We start from the raw sequence: 21,299 nt of genomic DNA on the forward strand, positions 1-21,299 counted from the left end.
ACTCCAAATTATAACCTCTCACAGAATTCATCAAGATTCAATAAATGCACAACAAAACATATTTTGAGTAAATTACCTATGCTGTTGTTTTGCTTTAAAGTATGTTTGAAACTGATCAAATAGGATATTTCGGGTGTCAGAATTCTGGAGCCTTTAGACATGCATGCAAAGAGAAGGCTTAATCTGCAGATAATTGTTTTAGCTTTTCTATTTATTTTTTCCCCTATATTTGCTTTAGATATTTATATTGTTAGTCATCATGGTTAAAAAAAAATTTAATATAAACAAATCTTTTTTCCACTAGAACCAGCTACATTTTCTTTTATCTTAGACTAGTCTGGGCTGGAAGGGACCTGCAAAGGTCATCTAGTCCAGTCTCCACAGAGTCAGCAGGGACATCTTCAACTGGATCAGGTTGCCCAGGGCCCTGTTGAGCTTCACCTTGAATATCTCCAGGGAAGGGGCCTCAACCACCTCCCTGGACAACCTGTTCCAGTGTTCCACCACCCTCATAGTAAAAAAACAAAACAAACTTGTTCCTAACATCCAGTCTAAATCTGCTCTTCTCTAGTCTGAAGCCATTGCCCCTTGGCCTTCTTAAACAGTCTCTCTCTCCCTTCAGATATTGGAAGACTACTACTGGGTCTCCCTGGAGTCCTCGTAGCAGAGCTGCTCCAACCCCCTGATCATTTTTGTGTCCCTCCTCTGGACCATCAGGTCCATGTCCTCCCTATATTGAGGGCTCCAGGCCTCTACACAGTACTCCAGGTGAGGTCTCACCCGAGCAAAGTGGTGGAATCACCTCTCTGGATCTGCTGGCAATGCATCTTTTGATTCAACCCAGGAACTGACTCAGTTTTCCCTGTCTCCAGCAGAAAGTTTGAGGTGTGAACCCTTTTGTCTTTGTACATTCTAAGTTCTTCTACTGTTGTGCAGTGTCACTGTAAAGTATTGTAAAGGGGGAAGATGCTACCAGTTTGAGGTGCTAATTGACAGAAGAACAGCAAGCATCATCTTGCAAAGTTGTGAGCTCTAGGAGTAACTAACTGGGTTCACAGTAAACAACTATCCTCCAGTGGCTCAAAGGACAGGAAACATTTATAGATCTGAGAGAAATTAATTCTTTGGTGCACGTGAGAAGTTTTTTGAGATTTAATTAACTTAAACTTCAGTATAGCTATGGGACTCTTGAATTTTGAAAATCTTTGTATGTAGATGCAAAGCTGAGAAAAGAAATTATTATTTCTTGCAGACAACTTTTCAAGTGAAGGGTATTAAAGTGAAGACTCTTAGATAACTATACAGAGAATCCTGAAACTCTGTTACTATTGCATGCATTCCTGTGTGATCTGGTCTAGGTGATCCTGCTCTGGCACAGGGGTTGGACTGGATGATCTTTCAAGGTGCCTTCCAACCCCTAACATTCTGTGATTCTGTGAACTCGCAAAAGCTGACTGTTGTGATCTCTTGTCATGATGAGGTTGTCTTGCAAATATTTGCTGCAAACCATGGCTTTTTATTTGGAGTATTCTCAAGTGATAATTAAAGGGGAAGTTAATACCCTATCTCATGCAAAGGCCAGAGGGCCAAGCAATGACATGAGTGGGTGGAACTGTGTTAGTGGGAGGCAGCTGCTCTCTTGGTATATGATCAGACTTCTGCCATGCTAAGAGATCTAAATGTGAGGTTGTATCTTTTTAGATATTTTGTGCTTAGTCCCTGATGTTTAGTCTTCCTTGGGTGTGTAAAGCTGCCTGTGACAAAAGAGGAAGACAGAAGTGATGACACGGAGATATGCAGAAGGGTGTGTAGAAAAGAAGAGTTGAGAGGACCTAGCACTCCTTTTACTGAGGAAGAAGCATTGCAGAACACTAGATAGATTCAGGTAGGAAGGGAAGGGTGGTGTTTGTAGGCAGGAAGTGATAAAAAGGAAAAAGATAACTAGTTTTGCATCTTGGTAGAGAGGCAGAGAATGTGTGTTTTTGTTTGGTTCCTCTTCTATCTGGCTTTAAACTTCAGTAAATGAAAGTTGTTTCATGTTTTCGAGCTGCATGAAATGTCTGATGGCAATATTCTCTTCAAGTTTCTGTGAAGTGCTAATGCACAAAAATTTGTTATGAATACGAAATTATCAGATAAAAGATGTGCTAAGTAAGAATTAAAGTTGGGAGTATGTCCCAGTAACTGAACTTGATGAACACTTTGTTGTGATTACCTTGAAAGACTGAGATGTCTTTAAGGTATGGAAAGCACAACTACTGAGGTGAAAAAAATTCTCTTTGTCCGTAGCCACGGTGTTACAAACAGTTAAAGCATGTGGAAAACAGTCATGGGAAGAGCTGAACTCTGCCCTGTGCTTTGGGGTTCTATGCAGTAACTGGAAGCCTTAGTCTTGCAACTAAACTTCACCCTGACCTTTGAGACTGGCAATGATAATGCCCAAGAACAATGACATGGTAATTTATTCATAACACTTTCCTGTGGATTCACAGATTTCTGATAACATCTGAGTTTACAATGCAGGCTGTTAATCAGAGCAATATCTGCTCAACATCTTCATCACTGACACTGATGAGGGCACAGTGTGTCTGCTCAGCAAGTTTGCTAACGATACCAAACTGAGGCTTGGTTGATATACCTGAAGGCCTTTCAACAAGACTTGGACAGACTGAGAGCTGGGCAGAGAGGAACCTAATGAGGTTCAACAAGGATAAGTGCAGAGTCCTGCACCTGGGAAGGAAGAATAAACTGCAGCAGTACAGGTTAGGAGGTGATCTCCTAGAGAGCAGCCCTGTGGAGAAGGACCTGGGAGTCCCGGTGGATAAAAAGTTCTCTGTGGGACAGCAATGTGCCCTGGTGGCCAAGAGGGCCAATGGGATCCTGGGGTGCATTAAGAGGAGTGTGTCCAGCAGAGCCAGGGAGGTTCTCCTCTGGTAAGGCCCCACCTAGAATATTGCATTACGTTCTGAGCTCCCCAGTTCAAGAAGGACAGGGATCTGCTCAAGAGAGTCCAATGGAGAGCTACAAGGATGATTGAGAGACTGGAGCACTGCCTTATGAGGAGAGGCTGGGAGCCCTGTGGCTGTTTAGTGTGGAGAAGAGAAGACTGAGAGGGGATTTATTAAATGTTTATAAATATCTGAGGGCTGGGGCTCAGGAGGGAGGGGACAGACTCTGCTCAGTTGCACCCTGGGATAGGACAAGGGGCAATGGATATCAACTACAGCACAGAAGGTTCCACCTCAACATGAGGAAGAACTTCTTCACTGTGAGGCTCACAAAGCACTGGAGCAGGCTGCCCAGAGAAGTTGTGGAGTCTCTTCCTCTGGAGACTTTCCAGACCCATCTGAATGTGTTCCTGTGTGACCTGTGCTGGATTATATGGCCCTGCTCTGGCAAGATGGGTTGGACTCCCTTCCAACCCCTAACATCCTGGGAGCCAATGATCTTTCCATAGTGCTTTTTCACGAAGCTGATGAGAATTTCATGTCAATGAGTCTGCAAGTTAAGAGTGACTAATAGGGTTAAAAATGATCATCCAAGGATAAATTGACTTTCATACCTACAAGAGTTAGCATGTCCATCGTTTCTTCTAAAGACCAGGCTGCAGATGGCAGTGTTTTCAATCATCCGGTCATTCTAACTGAGATTCAGAAATGATAAAATGCTAAGCTAGAACTGAATATTTGTCATAATGTCCCTTTTGGGGAAAGACAAGGGTTTTCTAAATGACCTTATTTAGACTTTCCATGTCTTAAAATATGTTTTTAAGCTCAATTTAATTTTCTTCTTTTTAAGACAAATTTTAATTGGGACTTCCAGAGGGACGATTGTGAATGTTTGCTTTTTGTGTCATTTCTGTATACTGCCTTTGAATTCTTTTTTAATATATATTTTTCTTTATTTGTTTTTATTTTATGGTCAGTAGTTATTTACCTCCTTCCCTCCCCCTTTTTCTTTTAAATGTAGAAATTAAATAGTTTCATGAATAAGGCAGAAAAGGAGCCAGTGAAGTCTGTGGGATTTGTTCCCTGACCTTACAATGTGATTAACAGTAACTACAGGATTTCACCATGAACTGAGTGTTTTATACAGAGTAAGGCAAAAAGCTCTTAACAGGTGAAATTGTAACAGCCTTGCTGAAAGGATGGGAAAAACATCTCTCTGGAAGTATGGAGTGACTTGTAAACTTTGTTTTGCTTATGCTTAAAGTGAAAAGCTTTCCAGTGTTGTCTGCCACTCTCCCCTCTTGCCTTGCCTGCTGTGCTGTGCTCACAATAATATCTTTAAAACAAAATGAGGTGTCCTTAGAAGGAACCAGGCCACAGATTTTTTTGTTGTTGTTGTTTAATACATCCATATGTTTATTTAAGCACACAAAAAGATTATTTGGATTTTTTTATACCAAGTGCATAAGGCTTAAAAGAGTGGTTTATAAATGCAATGTACTTTGCAGTTCTAAGAATGTCTCAAACTCTTACATGCAAAATATCGACCTGCTATGCTTCTGAAAAGTTGTAATTCTAGTACTTACACTAAAGTGAGCTGTAGTTGTGCATTGTGATTGCAATCTAAAACAAGTGGCTATGTAATGCTGTGAAACAGGTTGTTGTGACACAGTATAGAAACCCAGAAATGTGAGGGAAGGAAAATGGGCTTTGTTCCGTTGCAGTCTGTGACAGAATGAATAGCATCTGAGCGGGTTTGCCAGCTGGTAGTAACTGCCTGACTTCTTTAAGGTGAAACAGTTACAAATGTGTTATCTTGCCCCCCCTTTTTTTTAAGCTTCAATAAAAATAGACTAGAAGGATCAAGATAGATACAGGTAGTTTACCCTTGTAAAAGAATGGGTTTTTTTTTGAAGACCACGACAATATTTCAAAGCCAAGAGTTGACCTTGATGAGAAAAGCTTTGGCCCAGCACAGATTTGTGCAAATGTGATTCTTTCAAAAGAGTTGGTATCAAAGGCTTGTGAATTTCATCAGCTTCTGTTCTTTATGCAGATTTTGACAGGATTTTTTTTCCCCCCAGACTCGGATTCCTGTCGTGGAATGGATTGCTTTATTTTTGAGAACAAAGACCATTTTGGGTTTGGGGGTTGTATTTTATCAACAGCAAAACCAAAAGCAAGGTCTGACTTGGTATTTGATTAGCTCTAATGTCTCAATGGAAAAAGATGAAAAACTTGAAGCTTGTGGTTTCTTCAGTTCCAATTTAATTATGGTGTTTATTCATATAGTTGTATTGAGCTTGCAACATATACACAGTCCTATGAAATTCAGGACACCCTGAGGCTACAGATACGTTCAGTTGCCATAGTAAGTGAAATACCACTACTACCTCTGTGTTGGAGATACATCTTTTGCCAGTCTGGTAAATACCTGATTCATTTTCTCAAAATAAAATAATGGAGAAAAGTAGTAGCCACGAAAATGGTCAGGGGGTTGGAGCACCTCTGCTGCGAGGACAGGCTGAGGGAGCTGGGGGTGTTCAGCCTGGAGATGAGGAGGCTCCAGGGAGACCCAATAGCAGCCTGCCAGTACCTGAAGGGGGCTACAAGAAGGATGGAGAGAGTCTGTTTACCAAGGCCTGTGGGGATAGAATGAGGGGCAATGGCTTCAAACTAGAAATTTGGATTGGATGTTAGGAACAAGTTCTTTACTATGAGGGTGATGAAACATGGGAACAGGCTGCCCAGGGAGTGGTTGAGGCCCCTTTCCTGGAGATATTCAAGGTGAGGCTCAACAGGGCTCTGGGCAACCTGGTCTAGTTGAGGATTCCCCTGCTTACTGCAGGAGGGGTTGGACTAGATGGCCTTTGGAGGTCCCTTCCAACCCAGACATGATTCTATGTACTATGGTACTACTTGTGACACAAGGTAATGATCTGCTGTGTTCCTTGGGTCTGTGAAGACGGGCTTCTCTGAGAAAGGAGAGTAGGAAATGTGTAACAACCTTGTTTCTTTCCCCCCCTGTGTGAGCTGAAAGCATGGCATAAGGAAATGAAGCAAGATTTGGAAAGAGCACTTTTCTGCTCCCTTCTTATAAGCGTGACTTATTGATCACTAACTGCATCTTGAACTATCACTTGTTTTCAGGTGAATGTATGTATCAGAATACACCTGGTGCCTTTTCATCCAGCTTCTGTTTTAGAAAGTCTACATGTTTAACCTCAGAATAATACATTTGAATCAGTTTGCAAGTTAATCTGAGCGTGTGAATGCTCCCAGCAATTTTCCCCTATGTGTTCCTAACCTTCAGAGCTTGTTTAACCACTAAGTTGCACTATAGAAATACAAAACAAGATTTTTTTTTAGTGGCTTTTTTTTTACTCAACAGTCTGTCTTTTTTGCAAACAGAATGATGAAGCATGTGTACATAGGGAAATGAGATTCTGGCCAAAAGACCTTTAAAAGAAGTGTGATGACAGGAAGACTTAATTGTTAGGCACTGTTAGGTTTCCTTGTGCTATCATCTTTAATTTTAACAAAGTAGGACTGTCTTCTCTGTAGGGACCATAAGATTTTAAAGATAGGCTATGCTTTCTCAGTTTTAAGTTCACAGTTGAATGAAAGGGGATATTGTGGATAAAAACAGCATGCATGTTAATGTGTGCCTAACAACCAGGTTTTATTGGAATTGTCTTTCTAATTGATAAATTGCATGCTCTTGATAAGCAAGCGAGCTGAGAAACAAAGCACTCCCCAGCCAATGCTTAGTTCACTGTGTGGAGATCAGATCATAGGGATATAGACAACTGTTACATCTAGTGATGATGTAAAGCCAGTGTCCAGAAAGTAAACCATCTGTGCATTTTATAACATTATCAGCTTTTAAAGTATCAAGAAAACTTATGTTGTCTGAACTCATCACACAAAATGCAGCTTGTTAGTAACTACACCAATTTCATAGAATCACAGAACTGTCAGGGCTGGAAGGGACCTCAAAGATCATCTAGTTCCAACTCCCCTACCATGGGCAGGCACACCTCACACTAGGTCAGGTTGCTCAGAGCCCCATCCAGCGTGGCCTTAAAATCTTCCAGGGATGGGGATTTCCTAATCAGCACCACTTTGAGTTGGGAGAATAATGCTAAGCAATGCAGAGAACGGGGCACAGGGAGAGAAAGGCACCCAGTGATACTGGGAGTGGAGGCATCTTGCACTTGAATAAAGTAAAAAGAAAATGCTATAATCATCATGTTAAGACTTGAGTTTCTTTTTAAGTGGTAAAGCATATTTCTAGACTGGGATAGCTTTCCTTTGCCACTAACATTGTGAATAATCTCAAGAATGCACGATTACTGTTTTCTCTATGCTTCACCTATGTTTGGTACCCATTGCTCCTAGAAGTTTCTTTTGTTTTGGTGGTTTTTCTTCCCTAACCTCACTACTGTTAGTTCATTCTCATAGGAGAAATCAGTGAAATATTCTGTTACAAGTCAATTAACCATATATATAGTTGTTTTCATCTTGTGTGTAATGTTAGAAGCTTCTTGCAAAAGAGAATTCTCAGGATCATATAGATTGGAGTTACTGGATCTTGAAGAGCTTAAATTGCCTCAGGCAAAAAAACTGAAGCTGCTTAATCATTTCTGTTCTGGGAACAACAGTAAATCATCTGTGAATTTAAATCTGTTTGAAAATGTAACTTACACTGGAGTCTTACTTGGCATATATTAGGTAAAAATGAAATTTATGCCCTCACAGAGCAGGAATACATTTCCTTATACTTACTAGAAAGCATATACGCACAGTAAGTTTCTGAGTGTCACTGACTTATTAGGTTCATATGGATTTTAAAAACATGTGTGAAAGAGCAGGTTCAGTGAATACACACAATTCACAACAACTATTTCCAGTTCCTTTAAAAAATGATGTTGTGACTTAAAAGCCTTATAATACTAAGAAGTAAAACTTGTGCAGTGTTACATTCTGTTCATCAGACTTGGAGAGTTTTTACTCTGTTATGACTTGGGTAAAAATTGTGCGACTTCTGTCAAGACCAAATATCACTTTGACTTTTTAGACTGGGGTAAGGATGTAGCAATGCTCTTCACTTCTCAATACATTTTATCCTAAAATGCCAGTGTCTCCCCACTCTGCTGTGCTGCCCCTTAGGAATGCACTGAGCTTTGCAAATTGGGTGTGCTGGGATCTGGATGTTCAGTTTACACTTAAGAATGTAGAGGCCTTATGAGGTTGCAGGACACATTAAGGTTTATTCAACAGATGAGCATGCCAAGGAATAAAATGTTATCCTCTAGTATGGATGTCTTCCTCTTTTTTATGAGACCAGCTACTGATGCACATATCAGTTGTTTGATGTTATTACAGGATTGCATTTTTAATGTACCTGGCATATCCAGTGAAGAATCTTACTTGGCTTGAACTTTATCTATAATTTTGTTTCTTCTCTAGGCTTTTGGATATTTCTGTGACTTTGCTTTGTTGCAGCTGTTTACTAATGAAATCCTGGTGAATCCTGGCAGATGGTAATGTTCTCTGAAGGTTTCACCCCACACTTGTTCAAAGTCATAACATTTTTCACTATAGGATGGGGGTTCTTTACTTATTTCTTTTGAGTGGTTTTTGTTTGTCTGTTTGGGTTTGTCTGTATGTTTCAGTGAGTTTGTTTTTCTTTTTCTTGCCTCTGTACTTTTCTCTCCCTGTCTGGAGCTTTCCCATGGCAACTTCTTCAGACATTTGCTCACTACCTGGAGGTGACCTTATTGTGGCCTTCCAGTATCTGAAGGAGGCCTACAAGAAGGCTGGGGAGGAACTTTTTAGGGTGTCAGGGAGTGATAGGACTAGGGGGAATGGAATGAAGCTGGAGGTGGGGAGATTCAGATGGGATATGAGGAAGAAGTTCTTCACTGTGAGAGTGGTGAAGCCCTGGAATGGGTTGTCCAGGGAGGTGGTTGAGGCCCCATCCCTGGAGGTGTTTAAGACCAGGCTGGATGAGGCTCTGGCCAGCCTGATCTAGTGTGGGGTGTCCCTGCCCATGGCAGTGGGGTTGGAACTAGATGATCCTTGTGGTCCCTTCCAACCCTGACTGATTCTATGAATGGTTTGATTTGCATCAAAACTTTGCTCATATAAACAGCTGGCTTTTGTGGTGCCATCACCTTCATGTAGCAATTGACAGAAAGAGTCAAATCCTCATTAGCTTCTGTGGTGATCATTCTTTAAGGAAAAGAATTGCTGTTATCTTCTTGTCTGCACGAATGGAGTTCACTGCAAAAAATTTCCTTTCTATACCACTGCCAGATTGTAGTATAGGCTGTGTGAAGACCTGTAGAGTTTTGCAACTGTCAGCTCTTTCCTTTGTTTTTCACTGTTCGTGTCGGAGGTCATGCGCTTAGAAATGCCTGTCAATATTGGGAACTTTTATTTTGCTGTGCAATAGAGGTAATTAATTTGTCATAAGATTTGTTGTTGTTGTTTTTGTTTCATCTTTTCAGCCTGCCCAAATAGAAATAGCATCTTTTTAATAATTATTTTTTGTTTGTTTTAATGGGAGAAGACATGATGAAAGTGGGTGCGTGTTAGGGAGTGTGGCAGAGGGATCCTAGTAAGACTAATGGTTACCTGAAATACTTGTCTTTTGCTTTTGAAGCTTAACCCTTTTGCTCATCAATCAGTCAGCAGTGGCAGGTAGTGACCATTAGGTGGATTCATTAGCACCCTGCAGCCTTCCTGTGCAGGGTGACCCACATCTGTCTTCATTAGAAGTTTGCTACTTGCCAGTAGTGAACAGATGGGTCATTATAGCCTACATTGCCCTCTGGGCATACCTGGAGGACGGGCAAAGTCGTCTGATACAGGACATGCATGCATTTTTACTTCCTAGAAAGGGGGCAAGATATTTATAAATCAGTTAACACCAGGCCTTTTCTTTAGACTACATAGCTTATACTCAATGATTTTATTTTTATTGGGGTTTTTTTACTGTTAGACACCACCTTTGAGAACGTGAAAGTATGGCTTAAACAGAGACTTGCATTACTGATGACCATTTCTTTAAAAGTAGTATGGAGTAGAGCAACCCTGAACTGTTAATCAGTGCTTTCATTTGAACTCTACATGCCAATTGCCTCCACCATCTGATTTTCTTTTTTCTGAAATATTTTCCATGCAAATTAAGCTTGGGTTTGGTTTTATTTATTTATTTATTTAATTGAAAGAATTTTCAGCAGTAAGGCTGAAGATAAAATGCATTCATCATCTTGTTGCCAGGAGAGGAAAGTTAAAAGCCTTGTTTCCTTGTTGCTTCAGCATTGCTGTGTACACACATTGAGTTTAAATCTTGGCCTACTACCATGGTTGAAAACTTTTTTTTTTTGCTTCTTTTTAAACCCCAACCCAATCAGTTATTCCCTGTGGGTGGCCTTCTTTTAAGACTTTGGAGTAGGTAAGCACATTTTTAATGTTTAGCAGCATTATGATACATATTACAGTATCACCAAGGTTGGAAGAGACCTCAAAGATCATCAAGTCCAACCTGTCACCACATATTCCACTACAGCTTTTTGCCCTGAGAATTCCTTTAGTCACTGAGTTTTATTCTTAGCCCTCTTAAATGTGAGGCCAACTGATGGAAAGCCTGATTATGTCACTATTTCCCAGAAATATTCTTCCAAATGGAACAAAAATTACCTTTCCCTGAATAAAAGGCTCCCATTGCCACTTCAAGATGATGTCCCTGTGTTTTAAGAAACAATAGCTAAGATGTTCTTCTTTATTGGACAAATCTTCCCCATCATTTGTGCATTGTTATATAAAGAGACTTTAAATATTATCAAAAGATTTTTTTTGTTTTGTTAGCTTTTTGTAATAAGTTGTCCAGTTGGGGGTTGTTTGCTGTATTTAAATAAGTCCATGATTTATCTCTTCATAATTTAGAACAGGTGATACTTTTGTCCTTTTTTTTTTGAGCATTGAGGGAATAAATCTTTAAAAAATAAATTGTATTTCTTTTACTAAACTTCTGTGAGCCATTATTTCTGTGAGAAATCTCATTCTAGTGGATTTGTGTGAAATGCATGCTTTAAGTGGGAGAAGACTCAAAGTAGAGTTTAAAGGCGAAAGTATTCTTGGAGCTTGTGCTTGTTTTACAGTATCACTAAGGTTGGAAGAGACCTCGAGGATCATCAAGTCCAACCTGTCACCACAGACCTCATGACTAGACCATGGCACCAAGTGCCATGTCCAATCCCCTCTTGAACACCTCCAGGGATGGTGACTCCACCACCTGCCTGGGCAGCCCATTCCAATGATGAACAACTCGCTCGGTGAAGAACTTTCTCCTCACCTCCAGCCTAAACTTCCCCTGGCACAGCTTAAAACTGTGTCCCCTTGTTCTGGTGCTGGTTGCCTGGGAGAAGAGACCAACCCTTTCCTGGCTACGACCACCCTTCAGGTAGTTGTAGAGAGCAATGAGGTCACCCCTGAGCCTCCTCTTCTCCAGGCTAAACAATCCCAGCTCCCTCAGCCTCTCCTCATAGGGCTTGTGCTCAAGGTCTCTCCCCAGCCTCATTGCCCTTCTCTAGACATGTTCAAGTATCTCGATGTCCTTCTTAAACTGAGGGGCCCAGAACTGGACACAGGACTCAAGGTGTGGCCTAACCAATGCAGAGTACAGAGGCACAATGACTTTCCTGCTCCTGCTGGCCACACTATTCCTAATGCAGGCCAGAATGCCATTGGCCCTCTTGGCCACCTGGGCACACTGTTGGCTCATGTTTAGGCAGCTGTTGATCAGCACCCCCAGGTCCCTCTCTGTTTGGGAGCTCTCCAGCCACTCTGACCCCAGCCTGTAGCTCTGCATGGGGTTGCTGTGGCCAAAGTGCAGCACCCAGCACTTGGATTTGTTGAATGCCATCCCACTGGATTTTAATAACAAAGAGACCATTCTCCTTTGGAAGGTGTGACCTTGTCCCATGATTACATTTTAAGTGCGAAGAATTGTCTCTTCTCTTTTTATTAAAAAACCCCTCCAACTGTAATGATTTCTTCTTCTCTGGTTAAAAACTAGGAACAACTTTTGTAGGATAGGTTTTTGGAGCAGGATAGACATTATATATTGAGTGAAAAGTACCATTCAGTGAGCTTGTCAGGAGAAATACACTCATGAATGATAGAACTGTAATAGTTGAAGTTGTATGTACAACAGATGAATTGGACAGCAAACAAAACCCATACTTGCAGTAGAGATGATTTATGGCAGTTAATTCTGCTTGGCACATGGAAGGCAGCATTAATAGTTTCTTGTGAGAAGTGCAGTGTCTTGCTGCTGTTGCTGTAGTCTATCAGTTTCTTCGGAGGAGATGTATTTTGCCACTGTGCGTGATAAGACAGGGACGGAAACTTGTTGCTGTAACTTAAGGAAAATTCTAAATGGCATTCCTCTTCTCATTTTTCTTTGAAAAATAGCATACTGTGTTTGCCTGTTCTATGTTATTTACAATCTCTGATTACCCAGCAGTAAAGATCAGGTTCAGCATCCATCTGGAATATTTGCATCTGTTTACGTTGTTTATAGAAGTCATTAAAATGAGCCGAGAAGGCTTTGATTTAAGATTGTTCAGGTAACCTCGATGTGGCCTTGTTATATCTGTAGTTTCTGATACCATCTTTAATTACATGTTGACACACTGTTTTCCACAGAACCTTGCTGTAGGGTATATGGAATAGATAGGGTTCACTGAGTGTTTTCTTTATTTCTTTTTTTATCTTCCTCATTCTGCATCAACTCTGTGCTATGTATTGCACATCCTCCTTACCCGGTTCTGAAATGCAGGTGATTAATTTCCTTTCTAAGCATCACTCTGCTGCTTATTGTAGGTCGTGGGTTTTAACCTCTATACAAGTATAAAATGTGCTGTCTTTTGATCATGACTAGTTGTCATAGATTCTCAGTGTTGCTATCCTCTGCCCATTTTTTTGGTAACTTGCATTAGACCTTTCATTCTTGCATCCATCCTTTGTGCATCTCTGATCCTCTGCTCTCTTATAATGAACTCTCATTATGAGCTCCAGCAAGGCCAAGTGCCGGGTCCTGCACATAGGTCACAACCGCACCAAGCAATGCTACCGGCCTAGGGAAGTGTGGCTGGAAAGCTATCTGGCAGACAGGGACCTGGGGATTACAATTGACAAATGGCTGAATATGACCCAGCAGTGTGCCCAGGTGGCCAAGAAAGCCAATCTTGGCTGGGATTAGAAGTGCTGTGTCCAGCAGGAGTAGGGAGATGATTGTCCCCTTATACTCAGCTCTGGGGATGCCACACCTAAAGTATTGTGTTCAGTTTTGGGCACCTCAATACAGGAGAGATGTGGAGGTGCTGGAGTGAGTGCAGAGGAGAGCAACAAAGCTGGAGAGCAACAGAAGGAGCTGGGGCTGTTTAGTTTGAAAAAGAAGAGGCTGAGGGGAGACCTCACTGCTGTCTACAACTACCTGAAAGGCCATTGTAGAGAGGTTGGTGCTGGTCTCTTCTCACAGGTAAGTAGTGATAGAAGAAGCGGGAATGGCCTCAAGCTGCAACTGGGTAGGTTTAGACTGGACATTAGGAAGAATTTTTTCCCAGCAAGAGTGGTCAGGGATTGGAATGTGCTGCCCAGGGAGGTTGACTTGCCACCCCTGGATGTGTTTAAAGGTTGTTTGGATGTGGTGCTTGGGGATATGGTTTAGAGGTGAACCTTGTAGAGCAGGGCTCTCAGTTGGACTTGGTGATCCTGAAGGTCTTTTCCAGCCTGAGTGTTTCTGTGATAAATGTTTTGGGATTTGTTTTTTTTTCTTACAGCAGTCAACTCTTCAAAATTACATGAGTCATTTTCATTCTGCTCTTTATCATCCAATATGTAAGAATTAATATGCTCTTGGGAAACTTTTCCATGTGGATTAAAAACACTGACTCTGTTATTATGTCCTAACATCACTAAAAACAATGACAGTGCTCTGCTACTGCATGGATGTCATAAATAGTTCTATGTTTAGCATGGTGGTTCAGGGTTAAGGAATAGTGGCTTCAGAATGGCATGCTCAAATGCTGAGCTACCTTCCAGTGTTTCAGAAATTAAAACATCACATATTTTGTAAAAATAGCTGTATGTGACAAACATAACACTGGTTCTAAATGGTTGTTAACAGACCACTGGAACAGGCTGCCTCAAGGGGCTGTGGAGTCTCCTTCTCTGGAGACTTTCCAAACCCACCTGGATGCATTCCTGTGTGGACTACCCTGAGTGATCCTGCTTTGGCAGGAATAGAATAGAATAAACCAGGTTGGAAGAGGCCTTCAAGATCATCATGTCCTTGGGACAGCAATATGCCCTTAGTGGCCAAGAGAACCAATGGTAACCCAGGGTGCATCAAGAAAAGTGTGTCCAGCAGGTCTAGGGAGGTTTTTCTCCCCCTCTACTCTGCCCTGGGGAGACCACATCTGGAATACTGTGTGTAGCCTGAGGCTCCCCAGTTCAAGAGAGACAGAGACCTACTGGAGGGAATCCAATGAGGAGCCAGGAGGATGATTGGGGGACTTGAGCATCTCCCCTATGGAGAGAATCTGAGAGCCCTGGGGCTGTTTAGTCTGGAGAAGACTGAGAGGGGATCAGATCAATGTCTCTAAATGTCTGAGGGGTGGGGGTCAAGTGGAGGGGGGAAAGCTCTTTTCAGTGGTGTGCAACAAGACATGAAACAATAGGTTCAAGCTTGAACATAGAAAGTTTCACCTCAACATGAGGAGAAAAGTGAGGGTGACAGAGCCCTGGAGCAGGCTGCCCAGAGAGGTTGTGGAGTCTCCTTCTCTGGAGACTTTCCAAACCCACCTGGATGCATTCCTGTGCAGACTACCCTGGGTGATCCTGCTCTGGCAGAGGGGTTGGACACAATGATCTCAATGATCACAATGTCTGATGTACTGTGATACTGGGACTTTTTATTTCTCATGCACAGTGATATTTGCCAGATTACACAGGTCCTAAGACCTCCTGGAAAGATGTTGTATGAATAGTACCTGTTGCCTTTTAATTTCTTTTGTCATTGGGCTCTCACTCAGTTTTGATAGGGTGATACAATGTGTTAGGTGACAGCACTTGTATGTTCAAATGCACTGCACTATCCTGTTTCTGTGTATCTTATATTCTTAGAATCATAGAATCGACCAGGTTGGAAAAGACCTCAGAGATCATCAAGTCCAACCTATTGCCTAATACTAGCACCTTCTGACAACTAAACCATGGCTCCAAGTGCCACATCCAATCCTTTTTTGAACACCTCCAGGGACGGGGAATCCACCACCTCCCTGGGCAGCACATTCCAATGGCAAATTACTTTTTCTGGAGGAACTTTCTCCTCACCTCAAGCCTAAACTTCCCCTGGCACAACTTGAGACTGTGTCCTCTTGTTCTGGTACTGGTTGCCTGGGAGAAGAGACCAACTCCTCTTCTCCAGGCTAAGTAACCCCAGCTCCCTCAGCCTCTCCTCACAGGGCTGTGTTCAAGGCCTCTCCCCAGCCTCATTGCCCTTCTCTGGACACATTCAAGTGTCTCAGTGTCCTTCTTTAATTGAGGGGCCCAGAACTGGACACAGTACTCAAGGTATGGCCTAAGCAGTGCTGAGTGCAGGGGCACAATGGCTTCCCTGCTCCTGCTGGCCACTCTATTGCTGATGTAGGCCACTGTGGAGCAGGGCACCGCCGTGAGGCAGGTCAGGGCCCGGGGCTGTGGCTGGGGGTGCCCCCATACTCACTTGCTTATGCAATTTTTTTTTTTGCATGCTATTTTTGGTCAAGAAATATGCTTCAGGTGTTGGCATTCTTGAAGTGTTTGTATCATAGTTGTGAGTGGCACTCCACCTGTTTTTATAATTTTGTGATTTCATGGTCTTATTCAGACCTCTTCAAATGAGGCAAAATGATTTATCAGCGTTCTCACAGTGTTTTATGCAGAGGTGAGATTTCTTTTTCTGTTTCAATGATCTCTTCCTGAAGAAAAATTACCTAAGTCTGTGCAAGGAAAATCCTCTTTCAGTTCAGGTTCCATGCACACCAGATTTGTGGGCTAGCATTCTGAAAATATTTTGTAGGTTAGGTTACACCTTCTGCCAATGATTGTACAGACTGTTTGTCTTTGGCCATCTCCTCCCACTGTCCAGTCCCCTGTTGTTCCCTGTGAAAGCTTCCCATTATCTGTACTGTCCTAAAGAGACTCTCATTTGGAATTCATCTTCTGGCCTTTGTCTTGATTCAAACAGCTTTGTCCTTAATATCAACATACTGGACTTGCTTATTCACAAACTAGCTTCTAAATGATCTTCTGTGATGTTTCATGTATAACTCTTTCAGGTAGAGAAACTTGAGTGCTGAACAGATACTGTCATGAGAAATTGATTTCATGAGTATAGCAGTGTGGTATTGGTTAGGTTTTCTCATTTTTCTTCCCCCCCCCCCCCCCGTTTGTGGTTGGTTGGGGTTTTTAAGTGCAACATTTCAACTGTAGGATCTTACAAAAACCACTGTGCAAAATAAAACAAGCCTTGACTTGTGTGTGTGTGTGCAGAAGCCCATGACCTTATTTGTCTCTGCCATGTATTCTGTGTGTCAGCAAGCAGAGTGGCTAATCCATCAGATTTATGACCAGACTTTATCCAAACACAAATAACTCTATGCTTTCTTTGCAGGAATGCCATTATAAAATGGGAAAGGTACAGTACAAATATTAATGTAGCTATCAGCATATCTTTAATCCTATTTAAGATGACATTATAAATGTTAACTGAGGAGCCTCAGCATAAGTATAATTTTACTGATAATGTGGCTTTGCAGATCATTCAGTATAGCTGCTTGATCTTCTTTTCATTGGATTACCTTTTTGAATTCCAGCAGGTATTGGGATGACCTTTTAAGACAGCTATTTATTCATTGGTAGTGGAGTCATATGAACTAGAACTCTTTAATGAGCTCTCCAGGAATTGGGGAGAATTTGTGTTTGGCACTTGCTAGTGCCAGTCTGTATAGTGTGAAGTTGTTACTGTGGGAACGTGTCTATGATATAATGAAAGTATCTCCTACCAGGGATGAAACCAGCCTTGTGGTAACATAGCTCTAAAGCTGTTCCCTTGTGTAGCTGTGTAGATCCTTGTGAAGACTGTATCTGATAAAGGGTTTTCTCTGAAAACTCTTGAAGGGAGAAAATGGAGGATTTCTGCTCTGAGCATTGGGAAGAGAGATACAACATTGCCATTTGCTATCAGATAGGATCCTTTACTGGATGGCTTGATTAAACTCAAACACAAAAACTATGCAAGGAAATAATTTCCTTAAGTGGGACCTTTCAGAATTAGTGTTACTTCAAACCCAATTTATTTTCAAGCCTGATGTTTATAGCTTGAATGCAGCCCGACAAATGTGACCCTTTTAAAAAGATTGCTGTAATTTAGCATCATTAACTATTTTTAGCATGATATTAATTAGAATATGCAAGTTAGTTGAGCTTTTTTTGGAGATTAAATTCCTTTGATGGAGGCAGTATTGACAAGAAGTAATGCTGGTATAATATTGCTTCATATTATTTCTCAAGAAGAGATCATTTATTGCATGAAGAAATCTTAATAGGAGTTTTTGGGGTGGGTTTTCTTTTTTTTTGTATCTGCAGCTCTGTTTTAATGTGTACCAAAGTTGCTCAAAAACTGGAGTATGAGGCCAAGAAAACTGTGATATGTAATGCTAAAATTGGAGCCTTTTGTAACTTCTAAACTTTCAGTCTGATTTGGGAAGTAGAGTTATTTTGTCCAATTTGTCTTTAGACTGTCCAGTTCTGGGCCCCTCAGTTTAAGAAGGACATTGAGACACTTGAAGGTGTCCAGAGAAGGGCAATGAGGCTGGGGAGAGGCGTTGAGCACAAGCCCTATGAGGAGAGGCTGAGGGAGCTGGGATTGTTTAGCCTGGAGAAGAGGAGGCTCAGGGGTGACCTCATTGCTCTCTACAACTACCTGAAAGGTGGTTGTAACCAGGAAGGGCTTGGTCTCTTCTCCCAGGCAACCAGCCCCAGAACAAGGGGACACAGTCTCAAGCTGCACCAGGGGCTGGAGGTGAGGAGAAAGTTCTTCACTGAGCGAGTCATTTGTCATTGGAATGTGCTACCCAGGGAGGTGGTGGAGTCACCATCCCTGGAGGTGTTCAAGAGGGGTTTGGATGTGGCACTTGGTGCCATGGTCTAGTCATGAGGTCTGTGGTGACAGGTTGGACTCGATCCTCGAGGTCTCTTCCAACCTTGGTGATACTGTGAGACTGTTGTGCCTTAGTGCTTGCCAGCTGCTGGAGTGATCCTCCAAAGACCATAGACATCACTTTAGTTGTTTCTGGACAGGGCACATAGGAAGGTGATATTAATCTTCTTTCACCACTTTAATATTACTCTTAAGTTCACCTTGGTTGCTTGCTGTCTAAATAGATCTGCTTTAAAAGTATTTTAGTGTAGCACCAACTGTACTTGCATTAATATGGTAGAAGCATGAGAAATTGGCTTAATAATTGGAACTTGGTCTTCATGCAGGCAATCCTAATACTTCATCCAATCCTTACTGAATCAGTAGAACTTCCATTACTTAATGGAAGTTGGACTACTTTGTCTTTATATGATAGTAACATGTGTCTTAAACACAAACAGAACAAATCACTCCAGTATTCTAATAACATTAGACTTTCACAGTGCATCTGTAAGCAGATGGTTTAGAGAAACGGTGTACTACCTGGAGAAAGATTGAGAAGTATTCTGCAATGTTCAAAGAGAAATACAGACTGAATTGGAGTAAGCTCTGGGAGAATTCCCTATTTACAACATTTGAAAATGCATTGAATGGAGATACTTTGAGCTTCTCTCTGTCCAATGCATAAAATAAGCATAAGAGGATAAGGACTTGCAAAAAGCTTGTTGTGTGTGCATGCTGTATATGATAAAATACCCAGTAGCCATAAAGTCCTAGGGCTTCTAAATACAGCAAACATTTTCAGGTTCTGTGCTGGGACGTATCAAGCAGTCAATGGGGGGGTAAAACAACCCCCAAGCAACCAAACCCCAGGTAATCTATATGTAAGAGCCAACTTCTGGATTAGCCTGTATCCAGCTCCAGAATAAGTCCAGTGAAGTAATTAGAATTTTGGGTCTATGTGGCTGAGTGAAAAGCCGTAATTTATTGTATGTATGTACCAATGACTTTATTTATGCAGGCAATGTGTTCTTTAATGCTATATGCTCAAATAATGAGATATTGTTGTGAAGTGCATCAGTTTGGACTAGTTGTAAGTAGTCAATACTATCAACAGATAAGCAGAAGCCTGAACAAAATTCTTTCAACGTTGTGGTACTGAGCTCTGAGAGATGCTTGGGAAATAGGGCACAAATGTGTTGAAAGTTGTCAAGAAGTGATTGTGTGAAGGCTTTTTTTTGAAGCTCATCTCTCTGATTCCCAAAGTATGCTTGAGCATATAGGGGGGAAACAAAGCTCACAAATGCTGGGCAGTTTCACCTTATCCTATGCATAGTGAATCTAATTTTAGCCAATACAAATGGACACAGTGGGTGTCTACATAGAGTAAGTCACACAGCCTAAGTGGCTTTTGGGTCTGGATTTTGTTTTGGTGTATTTGATAATACTTAAGAACAAGTAATGTGATAACACTTTAGACATGTGAAAATACTTCTTCAATCAGCATTGCTCAGAGTATTGTAAAAGACATTACCAAAAGTGATATCTGGCAGCTCTTAAAGCAAAAAGATAGAGAAGTTCTGTCTGTGTAATGCATTTTGGAAACTCTGACTTCAGAGAGAAAAGATTTTTAAAGTTATAGGACAACAAAATGAGAGGGATGTACAAAGAAATAGAAGTGATGTGCTAAAGTGAACATCATCCCAGTGTGGAAGGTGATTTTCATAGTAGGCAGGATTTACACATTCAGGAAAAGTAATTTTCACAAAACAGTGTGAATTTTGCAATGTACCTCTTGAGAGGTTTGCTGCATTTAAATGATGGGAGTTTAAGTCTGTGGATGTAAACCATGGAACTTTAGTTGCCACAATGAAGACTTCCATACCTTGAAAAGGACTTACTGAAATCTCAATGCCTGGGGAGGTATTTTCAAACTGTAATATGCACTTTTAAAGCTTTTAATATGATCATTCCATCTTTGCCTCCCCCCCCCCCCCCCCCCCCAATACGTTTTTGTTTTGTTTCCAGTCCAGAGAAGGGCAACAAAGTTGGGGAGGGGCTTGGAACACAAGCCCTATGAGGAGAGACTGAGGGAGCTGGGGTTGCTTAGCCTGGAGAGGAGGAGACTCAGGGGTGACCTTATTGCTATCTACAACTACCTGAAGGTCTCTTCTCTCAGGCAACCAGCACCAGAACAAGAGGACACAGTCTCAGGCTGCACCAGGGGAGGTTTAGGCTGGAGGTTAGGAAGAAGTTCTATACAATTCTCTACAGAGAGAGTGATTGCCCATTGGAATGGGCTGCCTGGGGAGGTGGTGGAGTCACCATCATTGGAGGTGTTCAGGAGGAGACTTGATAGGGTGCTTGGTTGCATGGTTTAGTTGATTAGGTGGTGTTGGATGATAGGTTGGACTGGATGATCTGGAAGATCTCTTCCAACCTGGTTTATTCTATTCTATTCTTGCAAAACTGTATTCCATATTTCCTGTAACAAGCATTCAAGAAATGTGATACAGTTGACAAAACCACTTCCTCCTGGAATTTTGTACAGTCTGCTTGACCTTGGTAATGTTCCCAGGATTAACCAGGTTGGAAAAGACCTTCAAGATCATCAAGTCCAACCTATCACCCAACACCCTCTAATCAACTAAGCCATGGCACTAAGTGCCTCATTCAGTCTGTTTTTAAGCACTTCCAGACACAGTGACTCCACCACCTCCTTGGGCAGCCCATTCTGGTGCGTGATAACCCTAATACTCACATCAGGATCTTTCCTGGCCCGGGGCTGTGTTTTTAAGCATTACTAGATCCAAGATTGGTAGTAAAGAGTAAGGTCTTTGACAGGAGGTTTCTAAAATATGTGACAGTGCTAGAAGACTTGTTTAAGATAATTGGTTTCACAAAGAAATGCTACAAATGGTTGTGAACTCCCAGGTCATTCCTGTACTCTACTGAGTGTTGCATCGGTGTTATAATCAATTGCATTCCTACAATCTGAATGTGAGGAAAGGGGTGGCAAAGGAGCACTGTATGTACTTTCACAAGAAATGGCTGTCTTGAGCTGAAGAACTGTGGACTGAAAAACTTCTCTG

The sequence above is a fragment of the Dryobates pubescens genome, chromosome 1, assembly GCF_014839835.1.
Source record: "Dryobates pubescens isolate bDryPub1 chromosome 1, bDryPub1.pri, whole genome shotgun sequence".
NCBI classification, from domain to species: domain Eukaryota; kingdom Metazoa; phylum Chordata; class Aves; order Piciformes; family Picidae; genus Dryobates; species Dryobates pubescens.